Below are 19,639 nucleotides of genomic sequence, written 5' to 3'. Positions count from 1 at the left end.
TGTGTACATCACACAGTGCACATCGTGCAGGGTCTAGCCCAGCCCCTGAAACCAGGCTCACTGATGATGCTTCATTTCAGGGAGAGGACAGGCACAGGAGTGTAAGGCTGTGTGCACACGCTGCGGAATCTGCTGCGGATTGATCCGTGCGGATTTTCAAAATCTGCAGATAAATCCGCAAGTCAAAAGACCTGCAGCTTATCTGCGGATTATCCTGCCGTTTTGCCCTGCGGTTTTACCATCTCCACAATGGAGGAGATGGTAAACTGCTGCGGAATCCGCAGAAAGAATTGACATGCAATTCTTTCTGCGGTTTAGAAACCGCAGAAAATCCGCGCAGACAATTCCGCAGCATCTGCACTGCGGTTTCCATTTCCCATAGGGAATAATGGTACTGTACACTGCAGCAGAAACTGCTGCGGATCCACAGGGCCAATCCGCTGCGGAACCGCAGCAGATTCCGCAGCGTGCGCACACACCCTTAGTGTAAGGGGCTGTGGTAGTGACCACAGCCTTTGCCCCTGATGACGTTTTGTTTGAGCATCCCAGCACGCATTGAGAATCTCAACGTGTCACCAAAAAAGGAAGTTGTGAAAAAAAGAAGAAAAGCAATTAGATGGTGTAGTTACGGAAGGATAGGGGATTTTTAATTCAAGTATATTAGAAATAGTTTAGATTATGGCATTAAATAGACAGAGCTTTAGGATGAAAATGAAGTTGTATTTCAGACCATCACTTTAAAGAATTATTCCCAGAATCCAAAGTTGACATCCTCTTCTGCTCCATTCATTATCTATGAGACTGATGGAAAAAGCTGAGTACATCAATTGACTATTTCCAGCAGTCCCACAGACAATGAATGGAGTGTAGGTCAAACTTAAACAACTCCGTGAGCATAACTCAAGATGGTGCTAAGGTTAGGTTCCCAAACCGTTAAAGCAACAAAAATGAACCTAGCACTCAACTGTTGAGTGCTAGGTTCATATTTGTAAACTTACACAACTCACCTCCATTCAAGATGGGGTATTGCAAAGCCTCATTCTCAAGGTTCAGGAGCCCCATTCTCAGGACTGATGAGGTTCCTAACAGGGTTGCCAACCGCTCAGACATTCCAGGACAGTATATAAAAATACAGCACTTTTTTGCCTTGTCTGTCAACAAAAAAATTAACGTGTCTGTGATTTTTTTTGGAAGCTGAATTTATACAGATTATTTTGACAGTAATTCATATTTTTACAGTTTACAGTGAATGCACCTGATGCTATCAGATCAAAATTATAGGCTGTAGACAGGTATCACTTATAGTCATAATGATTCATTATTGTTTTTCCAATATGTCTGTAAAAAATATTGTCTGTCTGTGATTTTTTGATAAGCCGTCCAGAAAAAAATAAAAATCAATTAGGCAACCCTGATTCTCAACCATCAGATTTCCAGCGCTAGGTATGTAATCCTTTAACCTATGGAAAAGGTTTAATGTTGGATTCTAAGAATACCAAGGATAACAGGAAAACATATGCTACAGACCAACGTACTATAAATATACTCTAAAATATAGTACGTTTATCAACCCTGCTAAAAATTCACTTGTATGAGGGTGAAAAAAAGTATATGGTCTTATACAAACATTAAATAAATTAGTACATTAAGTATGTTAGTTGATAAAAGAGTGCAAACTAAACAGAGTGCAAACTAAACGCAGTGCAAACTAAATAGTGTTCAAACTAAACTGCACTCCAAAAAGGGTGCACGCTAAATAGTGTACAGACTAAACAGTGCACACTAAACAGAGTGCAAACTAAATAGTGTTCAAACTAAACAGTGCACTCTAAAAAGGGTGCACGCTAAATAGTGTACAGACTAAACAGGGTACACACTAAATAGTGTACAGACTAAACAGTGCACACTAAACAGGGTACACACTAAATAGTGTACAGACTAAACAGTGCACACTAAACAGGGTGTGAACTAAACATCCAAATACAATAAAACTAAACTAATATTCTAACATAGTGTCAAAGAAAAACCCTGAAAAAGTATTTTCTCAATTCTTCTTCTTCTCCCAGTTACACGACAATATACAGCAGTATGGAATAGTCTTATACCTTATAAAGACTAATGTAGAAAACCACTTGGCTGACAGTGAACGCATAATCAGGGTAATTCTAGGTCAAGTTAACAGCCACGAATAAATCAATTACTTAACAAGTGACAAGCATAGTCACTGGCTAATTAACTTAAAGGAAAGCTCTACTCTCACATAATTTTCCTGCATGAGCATTTAGGATTCCCTAGTGAGCACTGTTGGCATATTTCTCTTGTGAAAAGTGCAACAATGCATAGGAACGACTCAATGATTTTAAGGGTTTTTATATATATTTGGCAATCTAAGTTTTAATCAAAGTTTTCTTATATTACATATAGTTTGTCTTATTCAATCATACATGTTACTTTTCTAGTGTTTCTGGACATTTTCAAAGAAACTGCAATTAGGTAACAACAAGCAAAAGTGCCAAATGAGTACAAGCATTTGCATACTGAGCAGCAAGGTGGCTCAGTGGTTAGCACTATAACCTTGAAGCGCTGGAGTCCTAGGTTCACCAAGGGCAACATCTGCAAGGAGTTTGTATGTTCTCCTCGTGTTTGTGTGGGTTTCCTCGGAGTACTCCGGTTTCCTCCCACATTACGAAGACATACTGGTATGGAATCTACTGTAGACTGTGAGCCTCAATAGGGACAGTGATGATGATAGCTGTAAAGCGCTTATTGGGGCTAAATAAGCAAGTAAATTAAATATTATAATTACAGTGCAGAAATTTACATTTGTAAAATAAAACATTAGCTCATCCCACTTATGCTAATTTACCAACGTGATATATGTTTTTTGGACTCCTTGTAGGAACAGCAGGATTGGAAGACAATCAGTATATGAATAAAAGGGGTTGTCTCCATATATCAACCCCATCTCATATGCTCCATTAGAGCATGTGAACCTCATAGAAAAGATTCATGATATGGGAACCATCTTTCTCGCTAGAAGAAACATTCATCAGTGGGCTTTAGGGTACGTGCACACGCTGCGGAATCCGCTGCGGATTAATCCGCACGGATTTTGCAAAAACCGCAGATAATCCGCAGGTCCAAAGACCTGCGGATTATCTGCGGTTTTGCCTGCGGTTTGGTCCTGCGGATTCACTATCTCCACAATGGTGGAGATAGGAACCCGCAGCGGTTTCCGCAGAAAGAATTGACATGCAATTCTTTCTGCGGATTCAAAACCGCAGCAAATCCGCGCGGTTTTTTCCGCAGCGTCGGCACAGCGTTTTTTTTTTCCCATTCAAATGAATGGTACTGTACACCGCAGCTAAAACTGCTGCGGAAACGCAGCGGAATCCGCAGCGTGTGCACACAGCCTTAGCGGCCCATGTAGGAAAATGTTTTAGCTAGCAAGCAACAATAGCCAATTAACCCCTTTACCCCCAAGGGTGGTTTACATGTTAATGACCAGGCCAATTTTTACAATTCTGACCACTGTCCCTTTATGAGGTAATAACTCTGGAACGTTTCCATGCATCCAAGTGATTCTGACACTGTTTTCTCGTGACATATTGTACTTCATGATAGTGGTAAAATTAATTTGATATGACTTGCGTGTATTTGTGAAAAAAAATGAAAATTTGGCAAACATTTTGAAAAATTTGCAATTTTCAAACGTTGAATTTTTATACCCTTATATCAGAGAGTCATATCGCATAAAATAGTTAATAAATAAAATTTCCCATATGTCTAATTTATATCAGCACAATTTTGGAAGCAAAATTTTTATTTTGTTAGGAAGTTATAAGGGTCAAAAGTTGACCAGCGATTTCTCATTTTTCCAACACCATTTTTTTTAGGGACCACATCACATTTGAAGTCACTTTGAGGGGTCTATATGAAAATACCCAAAAGTGACACCATTCTAAAAACTGCACCCCTGATAACTACACGCAAGAAGTTTATTAACCCTTTAGGTTCTTCACAGGAATTTTTGGAATTTTTAAAAAAATGAACATGTAACTTCTTTCACAAAAAATTGACTTCAGATCGAATTTTTTATTTTACTAAGGGTAACAGGAGAAATTGGACCCCAAAAGTTGTTGTACAATTTGTCCTGAGTATGCTGATACCCAATATATGAAGTAAACAACTGTTTGGGTGCATGGCAGAGCTCGGAAGAGAAGGAGCGCTGTTTGACTTTTCAATGCAAAATTGGCTGGATTTGAGATTGGACACCATGTCACCTTTGGAGAGCCTCTGATGTGCCTAAACAGTGGAAACCCCCCAATTCTAACTCCAACCCTAACCTCAACTCTCCCCTAACCCTAATCTCAGCCCTAACCATAACCCTAACCACAAACCAAACCCTAACACATCCCTATCCCTAATCCCAAAAATAACCCTAATCCAAACACTAACCCTAATCCAAACCCTAACACGAACTCTAATTCAATCCCTAACCCTAACTTTAGCCCCAACCCTAACCCTAACCTTAGCCCCAACCCTAACCCTAACTTTAGCCTCAACACTAACCTTAAATTTAGCCCCAACTCTAACCATAACAGGAAAATGGAAATGAATATTTGTTTTGTTTTATTATATTTCCCTAACTAAAGGGGTGATAAAGGGGGTTTGATTTACTATTTATAGCGGGTTTTTATGTTTGGCAGCTGTCATATGCTAAAAGATGCTTTTTATTGCAAAAAATAGTTTTTGCATCACCACATTTTGAGAGCTATAATGTTTCCATATTTTGGCCCACAGAGTCATGTGAGGTCTTTTTTTTGTGGGACGTGTGGATGATTTTCTTGGTACAATTTCGGGTACATGACATTTTTGATTGCTTTTTATTACAATTTTTGGGAGGCAGAATGAACAAAAACCAGCAATTCATGAATTTCTTTTGGGGTTGGCGTTTATACCATTCCGCGTGTAAAATTGATAAAGTGGTTTTATTCTTCGGGTCAGTACGAGTACAGCGATACCTCACTTACATCTTTTTTATGTTTTGGTGCTTATCTAATATATAAAGCTCAAAGTGTGTATGTATGTATGTATGTATGTATGTATGTATGTGTGTATGTATGCGTGTGTGTATGTCCGGGATAGGCATCCGCACCGTCGCAGCTACAGCCACAAAATTTGGCACAGTCACACGTCTGGACCCCGAGAGCGTCCTAGGCTATGTTGTAAGGCAAAATTTTAACCCCGCGCGTTCCAATTCACCAAACAATTTTGCCCCTGTCTACATAATGGGGAAAAAGTGTGTGCGTGTCAAGCCCCGCCCCTCATTATGATGTAATAATGCCCCTATCTACATAATGGGGAAACAGTGTGTGCGTATCAAGCCCCACCCCTCATTATGATGTCATAATGGTTTCCATGGCGACGCTGATGTCATCATAGGTGGCAAGCCCCGCCACTCATTATGATGTCATAATGGTTGACTATGGGATGGAGGATGTGTGATGGGTATATGGGCACTGGACTATGGGATGGAGGATATGTATGATGGGTATATGGGCACGGGACTATGGGATGGCGGATATGTATGATGGGTATATGGGCATGGGACTATGGGACGGCGGATATGTATGATGGGTATATGGGCACGGGACTATGGGATGGAGGATGTGTAATGGGTATATGGGCACTGGACTATGGGATGGAGGATATGTATGATGGGTATATGGACACGGGACTATGGGATGGCGGATATGTATGATGGGTATATGGGCACGGGACTATGGGATGGCAGATATATATGATGGGTATATAGGCATGGGACTATGAGATGAAGGATGTGTGATGGGTATATGGGCACTCGACTATGGGACGGCGAATATGTATGATGGGTATATGGGCATGGGACTATGGGATGAAAGATGTGTGATGGGTATATGGGCATGGGACTAAGGGATGGAGGATATGTATGATGGGTATATGGGCATGGGACTATGGGATGGCGGATATGTATGATGGTATATGGGCACGGGACTTTGGGATGGAGGATGTGTGATGGGTATATGGGCACTGGACTATGGGATGGAGGATATGTATGATGGGTATATGGGCAAGGGACTATGGGATGGCGGATATGTATGATGGGTATATGGGCACGGGACTATGGGATGGAGGATATGTATGATGGGCATATGGGCATGGGACTATGGGATGGCGGATATGTATGATGGTATATGGGCATGGGACTTTGGGATGGAGGATGTGTGATGGGTATATGGGCACTGGACTATGGGATGGAGGCTATGTATGATGGGTATATGGGCAAGGGACTATGGGATGGTGGATATGTATGATGGGTATATGGGCACGGGACTATGGGATGGAGGATATGTATGATGGGTATATGGGCACGGGACTATGGGATGGAGGATATATATGATGGGTATATGGGCATGGGACTATGAGATGAAGGATGTTTGATGGGTATATGGGCACTCGACTATGGGATGGCGAATATGTATGATGGGTATATGGGCATGGGACTAAGGGAAGAAGGATGTGTGATGAGTATATGGGCATGGGACTATGGGATGGAGGATGTGTGATGGGTATATGGGCACTCGACTATGGGATGGCGAATATGTATGATGGTTATATGGGCATGGGACTATGGGATGAAGGATGTGTGATGGGTATATGGGCACGGTACTATGGGATGGAGGATGTGTGATGGGTATATGGGCACTCGACTATGGGATGGAGGATATGTATGATGGGTATAGGGGCACGGGCCTATGGGATCGTGGATATGTATGATGGGTATATGGGCACGGGAATATGGGATGGAGGATAATTATAATTTGCTATAACTAACCACAGTTAGTTACTATGCCCGGGCAGCGCTGGGCTCTTCAGCTAGTATACAATAAAAACTATTTTCTATAAAAAATTATTATTTTTGCATCGCTTTATTCTGAGAGCTATAACTTTTTTATTTTTTCACTGATGATGCTGTATAGTGGCTCATTTTTTGTGGGACAAGATGACGTTTTCAGCGGTACCACGTTTACTTATATCTGTCTTTTTGATTGCGTGTTATTCCACTTTTTATTTGGCAGTATGATGATAAAGCATTGTTTTTTTTCCTTGTTTTTTTATGGGGTTCACTAAAGCGGTTAACTAGAGGGACAGTTTTATAGGTCGGGTCGTTATGGACGCGGCGATACTAAATATGTGTACTTTTATTTTTTTTTATTTACATAAAGAAATATATTTATTGGAAAATATTTTTTTCTTTATTTAGGAATTATTTTTAAAATATTTTTTCACATTTTTTTTTTACTTTATTACATTGTCCCAGGATGGGACATCATTATATCATGTCAGATCGCTGATCTGACACTTTACACAGCACTGTGTCAGATCAGCTCAGCGATCTGACAGGCAGTGAAGGAGGCTTGCTGGTGCCTGCTCTCAGTAGGCACTGACAAGCCACCTCACTGCAGGACCCGGAAGGACCCCGCAGCCATCTTGAAGCTGGGTGTCCCCATGGAGATACTCAGAACAACGCGATCTCATTGCGTTATTCTGAGGGAAGCACGCAGGGAGCCGCCTCCCTGTGTGATGCTTCTGTATGCCAATGGAGCTCTGCGATCATGTTTGATCGCTGTGTGCCGGGGTTTAAAGTGCCGGGAGCAGTCTGTGACCACTGTGTCAGCTGTGAGAATCAGCTGCTACCCGGCCACGATCGGCCACGCTTCCCCCGAGAGCGCGGCAGATTGCTATGACGTACTATCCTGTCCCGGGTCAGACAGGCCCAGGGCCCCTGGACGGGATCATAGAATCATAGAATCATAGAATCATAGAATCGTAGAGTTGGAAGGGACCTCCTGGGCCATCTGGTCCAAACCCCTGCTCAAAGCAGGATTCGCTAAATCATCCCAGTTAGATGTCTGTCCAGCCTCAGTTTGAAGACTTCCATTGAAGGAGAACTCACCACTTCTCGTGGCAGCCTGTTCCACTCATTGATCACTCTAACTGTCAAAAAGTTTTTTCTAATATCTAATCTGTGTTTCCTCCCATTCAGCTTCATCCCATTGCTTCTAGTCTTTCCTTGTGCAAATGAGAATAAAGATGATCCTTCTACAATGTGACAGCCCTTGAGATATTTGTAGACAGCTATTAAGTCTCCTCTCAGTCTTCTCTTTTGCAAACTAAACAATCCCAAATCCTGCAACCTTTCCTCATAAGACAGGGTTTGCAGACCGGTCACCATTCTTGTTGCTCTTTTCTGAACTTGCTCCAGTTTGTTGATGTCTTTTTTAAAATGTGGTGCCCAAAACTGGACACAATATTCCAGATGAGGTCTGACCAAAGAGGAGTAGAGGGAAATAATGACTTCACGTGATCTAGACTGTATGCTTCTGTTAATACATCCTAGAATTGCATTTGCTTTTTTTGCTGCTGCATCACACTGTTGACTCATATTCAGTTTGTGATCTATTAGTATACCCAAGTCTTTTTCACATGTGCTGTTGCTTAGGCCTATTCCTCCCATTCTGTATATGCTTTTTTCATTTTTATTGCCCAGATGTAGTACTTTGCATTTGTCCCTGTTAAAAACCATTCTGTTAGTTGCTGCCCACTTCTCCAGTTTATTTATATCTTTTTGAATCCTCTCTCTCTCTTCTCTAGTATTAGCTATCCCTCCTAGCTTTGTGTCATCAGCAAATTTAATCAGTTTACCCTCAATTCCTTCATCTAAATCGTTGATAAAGATGTTGAACAATACAGGGCCCAGGACAGAGCCCTGTGGTACCCCACTTGAGACATTCTTCCAACTGGATGTGCAGCCATTTACGACCACTCTTTGGGTCCGATCACTAAGCCAGTTATGAATCCACCTAACAGTTGCCTTGTCCATTCCATACTTAGTCATTTTTTCAATAAGGATTGTATGAGATACTTTGTCAAATGCTTTGCTGAAGTCAAGATATACTATATCTACAGCATTTCCTTGATCCACCCAATCAGTGATTCCGTCATAGAAGGAAATTAAGTTAGTCTGACATGACTTATTAGTTACAAACCCATGCTGACTCTGTTTAATCACTTCATTCTTATCCAGGTACTGACATACATGTTGTTTAATAATTTGTTCAAAGATCTTTCCTGGTATAGAAGTCAGACTCATCGGCCTATAGTTGCCTGGGTCCACCTTCTTCCCCTTTTTGAAGATAGGAACAATATTTGCTCTTCTCCAGTCTTCTGGCACTTCTCCTGTTCTCCAAGAATTTTCAAATATTATGGAGAGGGGTTCAAAAATTTCTTCTGCTATCTCCTTCAGTACTCTGGGGTGTAATTCATCTGGACCTGGAGACTTGAATTCATTTAGGTTAGCTAAGTGTTTCCTCACTATCTTTCTGTTTATAGATATCCCGGATTCTTCTATACCCTTAATAGGACAGTGAAGAACAGTTGATGTCACATTTCCTTTCTGAGAGAAAACAGATGCAAAATAGGAATTTAAAAGTTCGGCCTTCTCAACATCCTGTCTTACCATTTCATCATTTTCATCCTGTAAAAATCCTATAGTATCTTTGACTTTTCTTTTACTTTTGACATATCCCCAAAATCCTTTATTATTGCTTTTGACATCTCTTGCAAGCCTCAATTCATTGTCAGCTTTAGATAATCTGATTTGTGCCCTGCAGGTTCTACAGACAGCATTATATTCTTCTTTAGTTATGCCTCCCTCTTTCCATTTTATAAACATTTTTTTCTTCCTTTTTAGCATGTGCTTAAGTTCTGTGTTCATCCATCCTGGCTTCCTTAAATGCTTCCTATTCTTCCCTCTTTTCGGAATTGTTAACAATTGTGCTTTGAGAATTTCATTTTTCAAGATTTCCCATCCTTCCTGGACATTTTTGTCTTTAAGGATATCCAGCCATTGGATCCCTCCAATTCTCTTTCTGAATCCCTTAAAATCTGTCTTTCTGAAATCTAACCTTGACGTCTGAGTCTTCACAGGTCTTCCTCCTCTAGTTATCCAAAATTCTAAAATAGCATGGTCGCTACCTCCTAGGGTCCCAGCCACTTTTACCTCCTCAACCATTTCCTCCCTGTTTATAAGGATTAGATCCAAGGTAGGATAGTACGTGAGAGGTCAGAGAGGGGTGAAAGCAAGGAAGTATGAAAGGGATAGTTATGTTGAAAGCACCACTCCAGCATTTTTTTTATTGAAATGCTGGAGTGGTGCTACTAATCTAAGCTTCCTGCCCCCAGTCTTATACTTACCAGCCGCAGCCTTCAGCTGTTCCCAGTGCTGCTTCAGTTGTCTTCTGCAGTCTGTGACCTCCCGGATCACTGCAGTGTTTGCTGGGCAAAAAGGAAGTCACTACTCAATGGAAGCTGGAACAAAGCTCTCACAGACTTACTGCACATTGTGAGCTTGCAATAGTTACCTCTGACTTCCAGTTAGTCAAAACTCAGGGTCACAAGATGGCGCGGGACCTGAGCAGTACTGGGAATGGAGTGGTGCTTTAGCAGTGACCACTTTTAAGGGCAGATAATTGCTAATTTTAAAGGCAACATGATCGGCTAAATTTACACTATATCAGAACTACATTTATCCCTATGTCAAATAAGCTTTTGTGCCCTTACATTCTGGCCAGCCATAATATTTCCAGGAATTAATTAAATGAGAAATGTTAAGAATGCCTCTTGTACATGCATCTTACAGGTCAATGTGTAATTATGTGTGTCATAGCATCTGTCATGCACAGCTAAATATAGATTTTACATTGTACCCTCCTGCAGAGTCATTTTCCAAATCTTGAATATCATTCCTTAATTACAATACAGAGGGAAGGCTATTGAACTAATTGTCCTATCCCTAACCTTAGTGGCACAAAATAAAATCTATTAAACATCAAGTATGACAGCTAAACGCCTTTACTTTATTTTTAAGCAAATCTTTGGCAAATGTTATCCACAGTGTTAATAATCTTCTGACCGCTAGCACAGTCAATGACCTCTTCCATTTCATGGCTGACCCTGTCCTGTTCCCCTTCTCCAGGTTCATTATCAGGCCTTGAATTATTGAGACAGAGCTCAATATTCAAAGAATGAGTCAAACCCAGATAGATTTCTTGTGACAGCACAAAAGTCTTAAGATTACGTCCAAAGTCTTGAGTTTAAACCCACATGTGTAGAAACACCAAGTGTCTGTAGCAACAGCAGGCAGCACAAAATGAATAGCACCTCATCCCGGAGATACTGTACCAAAAATATCTAGTAGACCTTATTGAGCCTTGACAAATCTACATTGACATTCGAGGTGTAGGATGTATCAGGCCTGTCATGGTAATTGATGTGAGACGAAGAGTGGAACATGACATGATGACGGCAGACTCAAAAGATACTTGTAAAGTCACAATATAAGAGGTCTCTCTATTAATCATTCTCTGCTAAAAGGTGACAGAAGGAAATGTAACAGCAATTAACCTGTGGGTACTGTATCTTCTTACACATGCATGGACACATAGGCAATGAAGGACAGCGGAAACCTCTGACCAAGATTCAATGTCAATGTATAGATTCTTGGCAATTAAAGCCATAAAGTGCTGCCTGCTAACTAGAGCCCTGAGATGTTATTTATCCATGCCTCCAACTGTAACTGCAGCCTCCAGGTATAAGAACTTACTCACCTGCAGAAATGTGAAATTTTTCCATATTGTCATGGTTAAATTGTCTGTCCTTTGTAAAAAAAAAAAAAAAAAAAATCATGGTTTTACTGCCCATAGTAGGATAAAACTACATTTCTTACAGAAATCAGTCTAATTGTCACAATTCTCATGTTCTGCAACTTGACAACTACTGTTCCTTAAAGAGTAGTCCCTTCATCAGCATTCTAAAGGTGCTGGAACTTCCTTCTTTTTATTTTCTGGCATGCACTGCCCTTGCTACTGTACTATATTTTACTACGCTGTGAACTGAAAACCTCAGAGACTTTGGAGCCAGATGTACACTGGTCTGATGTATACTACAATTGTGCTCAAAAGTTTCCATACTCCAGCAGAATTTTTGCTTTCTTGATGCTTTTCAGAAAATATGAATGATGACACCAAACCTTTTTCTCCACTCATGGTTAGTGGTTGGGTGAAGCCATTTATTGTCAAACTACTGTTGTTTTCTCTTTTTAAAACATAATGACAACTCAAAACATCCAAATGACCCTGACAAAAGTTCACATACCCCATTTCTTAATACCATGTATTGCCCCCTCTAACATTAATGACAGCTTGAAGTCTTTTTTTGGAGTTGTGGATGAGGTTCTTTGTTTTCTCAGATGGTAAAGCTGCCCACTCTTCTTGGCAAAAAGCCTCCAGTTCCTGTAAATTCCTGGGCTGTCTAGCATGATCTGCATGATTGAGATCTCCCCAGAGTGTCTCAATGATATTGAGGTCAGGAGACTGAGATGGCCACTCCAGATTCTTCACTTTGTTCTGCTGTAGCCAATGACAGGTCAACTTGGCCTTCTGTTTTGGATCGTTGCCATGTTGGACCGTCCAAGTATGTCCCATGCGCAGCTTCCGGGCTGATGATTGCAAATTTGCCTCCAGTATTTGCTGATAAGGTGCTGTATTCGTCTTTCCTTCAACTTTGACCAAGTTTCCTATGCCTTTGTAGCTCACACATCCCCAAAGCATCAGCAATCCACCTCCATGCTTTATAGTAGGAATGGTGTTCCTTTCATCATAGGCCTCGTTGACCTCTTTCCAAATGTAACGTTTATGGTTGTGGCCTAAAAATTCAATTTTGGATTCATCACTCCAAATTACCTTGTTCCAGAAATGTTGAGGCTTGTCTCTGTGCTGTTTTGCGTATTGTAGGCGAGATACTTTGTGGCATTTGTGCATTAATGGCTTTCTTCTGGCGACTCGACCATGCAGCCCATTTTTCTTCAAGTGCCACCTTATTGTGCATCTTGAAACAGCCACACCGCTAGTTTTCAGAGAGTCTAGTATTTCAGCTGATGTTATTTGTGGGTTTTTCTTTGCATCCCAAACAAGTTTCCTGGCTGTTGTGGACAAAATTTTTGTTGGTCTACCTGACCATGGTTTTGGTTTTACAGAGCCCCTGATTTTCCAATTTTTAATCATAGTTTGAACGATGCTGACTGGCATTATCAATTCCTTGGATATCTTTCTGTATCCCTTTTCTGTTCTATACAGTTCAACTACCTTTTCCCATAGATACATTGACAATTCTATTTGCTTTCCCCATGACTCAAAATCCAGAATTGTCAGTGGGTGGATAAAAGATGCAAGAGTTTGTCTGGATCCCAGAAACTCACTCAGCTTTTATGCACAAACACTGATTACAAGCAAACAGGTCACAGGTGAGGATGTTACCTTTAGTAGCCATTCAAACCCATTTGTGTCAACTTCTGTGCATGTTATCAGGCCAAAATCACCAGGGTATGTAAACTTTTTATCAGGGTCATTTGGATGTTTTTGGTTATCATTATGATTTAAAAAGAGAAAACACAGTAGTTGACCATAAATGGCTTCACCCAACCACTAACCATGAGTGGAGAAAAAGTTTTGGTGTTATCATTCATATTCTCTGAAAAAAGGCCAAGAAAGCAAAAATTCTGACGGGTATGTAAACTTTTGAGCACAATTGTATATTATACACCTGACATCTGCCTTTAACAGCAGTGATCGGTGCGCCCGCTGATTGCTGTTTTTAACCTCTTAAATGCCGCTGTCTATAAATGACAGCGGCATGTAAGCACTACTTTGCAGCCCACCCATGATTGTCGATGTGTTGCTATGATAGCTAGGGACCGCATAAATGTTTGATCAATTATGAGATCACAACCTAGACCAGTCTGAAACTGATTTGTTTGACGGATGACATGCAACCCATTTTGAAACATCCTGTAGACAGACGTCACTGATGGACCAGGACGCTATGAATGCAAAATATGACATATATACCATATATACTCGTGTATAAGCCGAGATTTTCAGCCCATTTTTTGGGGCTGAAAGTCCCCCTTTCGGCTTATACACGGGTCATATACCAGGGGGTCGGCGGGGGAGGGGGAGCGGGGGTGTCAGAGATCATACTTACCTGTCCTGCCGCGGTCTCTGCAGCCTCGCTTCTCCACTGTCTCCCTTTCTGCCTTCAGCAGTCACGTGGTACCACTCATTACACTCATGAATATGCGCATATTCATGAGTGGCAGGATGGGTGAGTATAGCGATATTCACCTGTCCCCCAATCCATCACTGCTCACCGCTGTCTCTGCTGCATCCTGTGTCAGTGACGTTTAGGCAGCAGGGGGCAGCAGTGATGTGGTTAGTGCGCGCTGCCCCTCTGCTGGCTGAACAGTCACTGACACAAGAAGCGGCAGACAGCGGTGATGGACCCAGGAGAGGCGAGTATGGCTTTTTTTTTTTTGCAGCATATGGGGGCATATTCTATGGTGCAGCATATGGGGGCATATTCTATGGTGCAGCATAAGGGGGCATAGTCTATGGAGCCGCATTTGGGGCATACTCTATGGGGCAGCATATGGGGGCATATTCTATGGGGCAGGATATGGGGGTATAGTCTATGGAGCAGCATATGGGGAACATTCTTTGGGGCAGCATATGAGGGCATATTCTATGGGGCAGCATATGGGGCATAGTCTATGGAGCAGCATATGGGGGCATATTCTATGGAGCAGCATATGGGGGGCATAAACTATGGAGAAGTATATGGGGGCATAAACTATGGAGAAGCATATGGGGGCATAATCTATGGAGCAGCATATGGGGGCATATTCTATGGAGCAGCATATGGGGCATAAACTATGGAGCAGCATATGGGGGCATAAACCATGGAGCAACATATGGGGGCATAGTCTATGGATTCCACCCTCGGCTTATACATGAGTCAATAGGTTTTCTAAGTTTTTTGTGGCAAAATTAGGGGGGTCGGCTTATACACGAGTATATGCGGTAACTTTATAATAAAAGAAAACAAAAAATTCAGTTAAGAGTTGAAAGACCAGGTATACTACAAAGACGCCTACCTATCTTACAGTGAGTAAACCTTCATGGTGAAGAAAGTGTCAGAGAACCTCCAAAAGCAGACAAGTGAAAGCATGTGACCAAAAGAAGCAAGAAGACCATGGAGACATCACCAACCACACAACTGAGAAACCGATAACAAGGCCTTGTGGAGGACAAAGATGCCACACATAAGTATGAGGCACTATCAGCAAGCAATGAAGAAAATGGCACACAGCAACACCCAGAAGTGACAACAAAAAGTACAGCCAAGAAGCAAAGAAGAGTGGTAGTGGTGGGAGACTCACTACTGAGAGGCACAGAAGCAGCCATCTGCAGACCGGACATAACCGCAAGATAAGTATGCTGCCTTCCAGGTGTGAAGATCAAGGATGTGACCGATAGCATACCAAAGTTCATCAGTTCCAAGGATGTCCACCCATTTCTTCTGATACATGTTGGCACCAATGACATGGCAAGGAAGGACCTACCGACAATCTGCAAGGACTTTGAAGAGTTGGGGAAGAAAGTAAATGAACCAAATGCACAGGTAGTTCTTTCTTCTATTCTTCCAGTATATGGGCATGGCCCAGGAGATGGAACAAGAGCTTTGATGTGAGCAACTGGCTAATGGGGCATACAACAAGGGGACTTTAAGTACCCGGATATTAACTGGGAAACAGAGACCTGCAAAACCCATAAAGGCAACAGGTTTCTGCTAATAAACAAGAAAAATTATCTTTCACAGTTGGTGCAGAATCCAACCAGAGGAGCAGGACTTTTAGACGTAATACTATCTATTAGACCTGACAGAATAACAGATCTGCTGGTTGTCGGGCATCTAGGACATATAGCGACCACATTATTGTACAGTTTCGCTTGTCTTTCGAACAGAGGACTTGTCATGGATCACAAAAACTCTGAACTTTAGGAAGGCAATGTTTTACCAGCTTATAGATGCCCTTAATCTGGTTGACTGGGACAATGTCCTTAGAAATAAGAATACAGATAGTAAATGGGAAATGTTTAAGAACATCCTAAATAAACACTGTAAGCGGTTTATAACTTGTGGGAATAAAAGGACAAGAAATAGGAAAAACCCAATGTGGCTAAATAAAGAAGTAAGAGGGGCAATTAACAGAAAAAAGAAAGCATTTAAACTACTAAAGCAGGATGGCACCGTTGAAGCTCTGAAAATCTATAGGGAGAAAAATACTTTATCTAAAAAACTAATTAAAGCTCCCAAAAAGGAAAAAGAGAAGCACATTGCTAAGGAGAGTAAAACTAATCCCAAACTGTTCTTCAACTACATCAATAGTAAAAGAATCATAAGTAGTGTTGAGCATTCCAATACTGCAAATATCGGGTATCGGTCGATATTCGCTGTATCGGAATTCCGATACAGAGTACCGATATTTTTACAATATCGGATACCGGAATCGGAAGTTCCTATAATGCAATGAGCCAGTGTTGTGGCTGTGATTGGCTGCTGAAATGATGTCATCATGATGCGCGGTCTGTGCGCATCATGATGCGCGGTCTGTGCGGGCTGCCGGGGGTCTGTGTGGCCTGTCGGGGGTCTGTACGGGCCTGCCGAGGGTCTGTACCGGCCTGCCAAGGGTCTGTGCCAGCCTGCCGGGGGTCTGTGCTGGCCTGCCGGGGGTCTGTGCGGGCCTGCCGGGGGTCTGTGTGGGCCTGCCGGGGGTTGTGTGTGTGTGCAGGCATCGTACGATGGGACTACAAGTCCCATCGGGCTATGCCTGCTACAATGACAGTGATTGACACATTAGCCAATGATGGGACAGTAGTAGTCCCTTCATCCGGCTAATGTGTTGACTGTAAAAGAAAAAAAAACCAAACATACATACTACATATATACTACATATATACAACATTCATACAACATACATACATACTACTTACATACTACATATATAATACATTCATACAACATACATACATACTACATACATACTACATATATAATACATTCATACAACATACATGCATACTACATACTACATATATACTACATTCATACAACATACATACATACATACTACATATATACTACATTCATACAACATACATACCTACATATATACTACATTCATACAACATACATACATACATACTACATATATACTACATTCATACAACATACATACATACATACTACGCACAGTGTCCACCCACGCACCGCCCACACTCTTCCCCCCTCCCGAACTGGATGTACAAGAAAAGAAAGGGTTTTTTTTAATTCCGATATTTCTGTCCCATTGACTTGAAAGGGGTTTCCGGTATCGGAATTGGCGATACCCGATACTTTTTGGGTATCGGTCAGATCCAATCCGATCCGATACATCAAGGTATCGGATGGTATCGCTCAACACTAATCATAAGTGAAAGTGTAGGCCCCTTAAAAAATTGTGAGGAAAGAATGGTTGTAGATGATGAGGAAAAAGCTAATATATTAAACACTTTATTCTCCACGGCATTCACAATGGAAAATAAAATGCTAGGTGAAATACCAAGAGACATAGAAAACCCTATATTAAGGGTCACCAATCTAACCCAAGAAGAGGTGCAAAACCTGCTAAATAAGATTAAAATAGATAAATCTTCTGGTCCAGATGGCATACACCCACGAGTACTAAGAGAACTAAGTAATATAATAGACAAGCCATTATTTCTTATATTTAGGAACTCTATAGTGATGGGGTCTGTTTCACAGGACTGGCGCATAGCAAATGTAGTACCAATATTCAAAAAGGGCTCTAAAAGTGAACCTGGAAATTATAGGGCAGTAAGTCTGACCTCTATTGTTGGTAAAATACTTGAAGGGTTTCTGAGGGATGTTATTCTGGATTATCTCAATGAGAATAACTGTTTAACTCCATATCAGCATGGGTTTATGAGGAATCGCTGCTGTCAAACCAATCTAATCAGTTTTCTTGAAGAGGTAAGCTATAGAATGGACCAAGGTGAGTCATTGGTGGTGGTAAATCTAGATTTTTCCAAAGTGTTTGATACCGTGCCACACAAGAGGTTGATACACAAAATGAGAATGCTGAGTCTGGGTGAAAATGTGTGTAAATTGGTAACTTACTCGCTGAGAGATAGAAAGTAGAGGGTGGTTATAAATGGTATTGTTAGGAACGGCAGAACGCATTAAATAAAAATAATAATAAAGTGCGTTCGCCGCTCGGGGTCCACCGTGCAGTAGGTGTTACAACCGCTGCTGAGTAATGGCAGACGAGCAATATGGCGATATAATGCGCACGGGTTCAACTTCACCCGAAGTGAGCAGAGCGGGCTCTGTTCACACACAGAGGCAGCGCAACAAAAACATACAAAAGGCTGAGCCTGTTAGAGTCACAGGCCTCAGATAAATGCACACACGGTATAAGGTCACAGAAGCAGGAACTAAGACAGAGGGGCTGCGTCTGTCTAGACCTACCGTGTGCGGCATCGCTACTGCGAACGCCAAGAAGGGCTGCAACTGCAGCGCGGTGCAGGACACTGCCGCTGGACGACACAGCTACAAAGCAGGCGCTATGTCGAACGCTAGCGCAGAGATGCGGTGTGCACAGTGGTCTAAGGCTTGTCTCAGACTGGCGCAGACTACTGAACTAATTCCCTAACCACATGCGTAATATCAGAGGGAAGGGTGTTATGAATGAGTCACCGTAGGAGGCAAAAACAGAAATACTAGCTAAGTCCAGAAAACCAGAGAAGCTGGCAGCTATCGGATTGCAGACCCCTGAACCTTACAACAACAACTAGCAGTAGCCATGGGGGGTTCCTACGGTGCCCTAGACCCCTCGATCACAGCCGGAGAACTACATAGCCTAAACACAGAAAGGGAAATCTAAACTGCCCCAGAGCAGACCCCAAAGCAATAGGCAGCCCCCAACATATAATGACGATGAAGCAAGATGAAAAAACACTCACACAGATAGAAAGATAGGCTGAGCAAATGATGGGGCCCAAGCTAACTAAATAGGACAGAATAGAAAAGCTGCTGTCTGCAATCCGCCAAAACCCTCTCAAAAACAAGAGCCAACAGACTGATAGGGAAAAAGGCCCTGAAGACGCTAGGCTTCAAAAAGACTATATCAGTACTCAGGTATTATCTGAAGACAGAGCAAAAAGGAAATCAGCTCACCCAGCAGGGAAAGGCAGAAATCCAGAAAAACAAGGCAAAACAAAACCAAAACACAAATGCAAAAAGTAGAGCAGAAAACTTAGCTTTTGAGGAGCAGGAATCAGACTGTTCTCCAAGAATCCCTCAGAGTAATCACCCGCAAGGCAGAAGGGCGTCGGCCGCCTTATATCCAGTCAGCAATCCCAGTCACCCAGTCATCATCATTCTGCTCAGGTGCTTTGTAATCAGCCTCACTACCTTCCTTCACCAGAAGAGGGAGTTCATCAGACCTCAATGGTGAAGGGGAAAATGAACTCACAACAGTACCTCCCCCTTGAGGAGGGGTCACTGAACCCTCATCCACGCCACCAGGGCGATCAGGGTGAGCCCGATGAAAGGCACGCACCAATCTTTTGGCATG

General features: G+C 41.9%; 1 protein-coding gene and 1 long non-coding RNA gene across 2 annotated transcripts in view; both read right to left on the bottom strand.

Moving 5' to 3' along the window:
* Positions 1 to 1,138, bottom strand: part of LOC141084212 (uncharacterized) — a 70,486-nt gene extending 69,348 nt beyond the window's left edge. The window contains exon 1 of the long non-coding RNA XR_012230954.1: positions 1,008 to 1,138. This is a non-coding gene — a long non-coding RNA (uncharacterized lncRNA). The remainder of the gene's footprint in view (positions 1 to 1,007) is intronic.
* Positions 1 to 19,639, bottom strand: part of SLCO3A1 (solute carrier organic anion transporter family member 3A1) — a 680,913-nt gene that overhangs the window by 427,488 nt on the left and 233,786 nt on the right. The gene's annotated exons all lie outside the window — the stretch shown is intronic.

Source organism: Dendrobates tinctorius, unplaced genomic scaffold (assembly GCF_039654945.1).
Source record: "Dendrobates tinctorius isolate UK_male_01 unplaced genomic scaffold, ASM3965494v1 ptg000022l, whole genome shotgun sequence".
NCBI lineage: Eukaryota > Metazoa > Chordata > Amphibia > Anura > Dendrobatidae > Dendrobates > Dendrobates tinctorius.
Note: the sequence above shows the minus strand (reverse complement) of the source record. Positions and strands in the feature narration are given on the sequence as shown.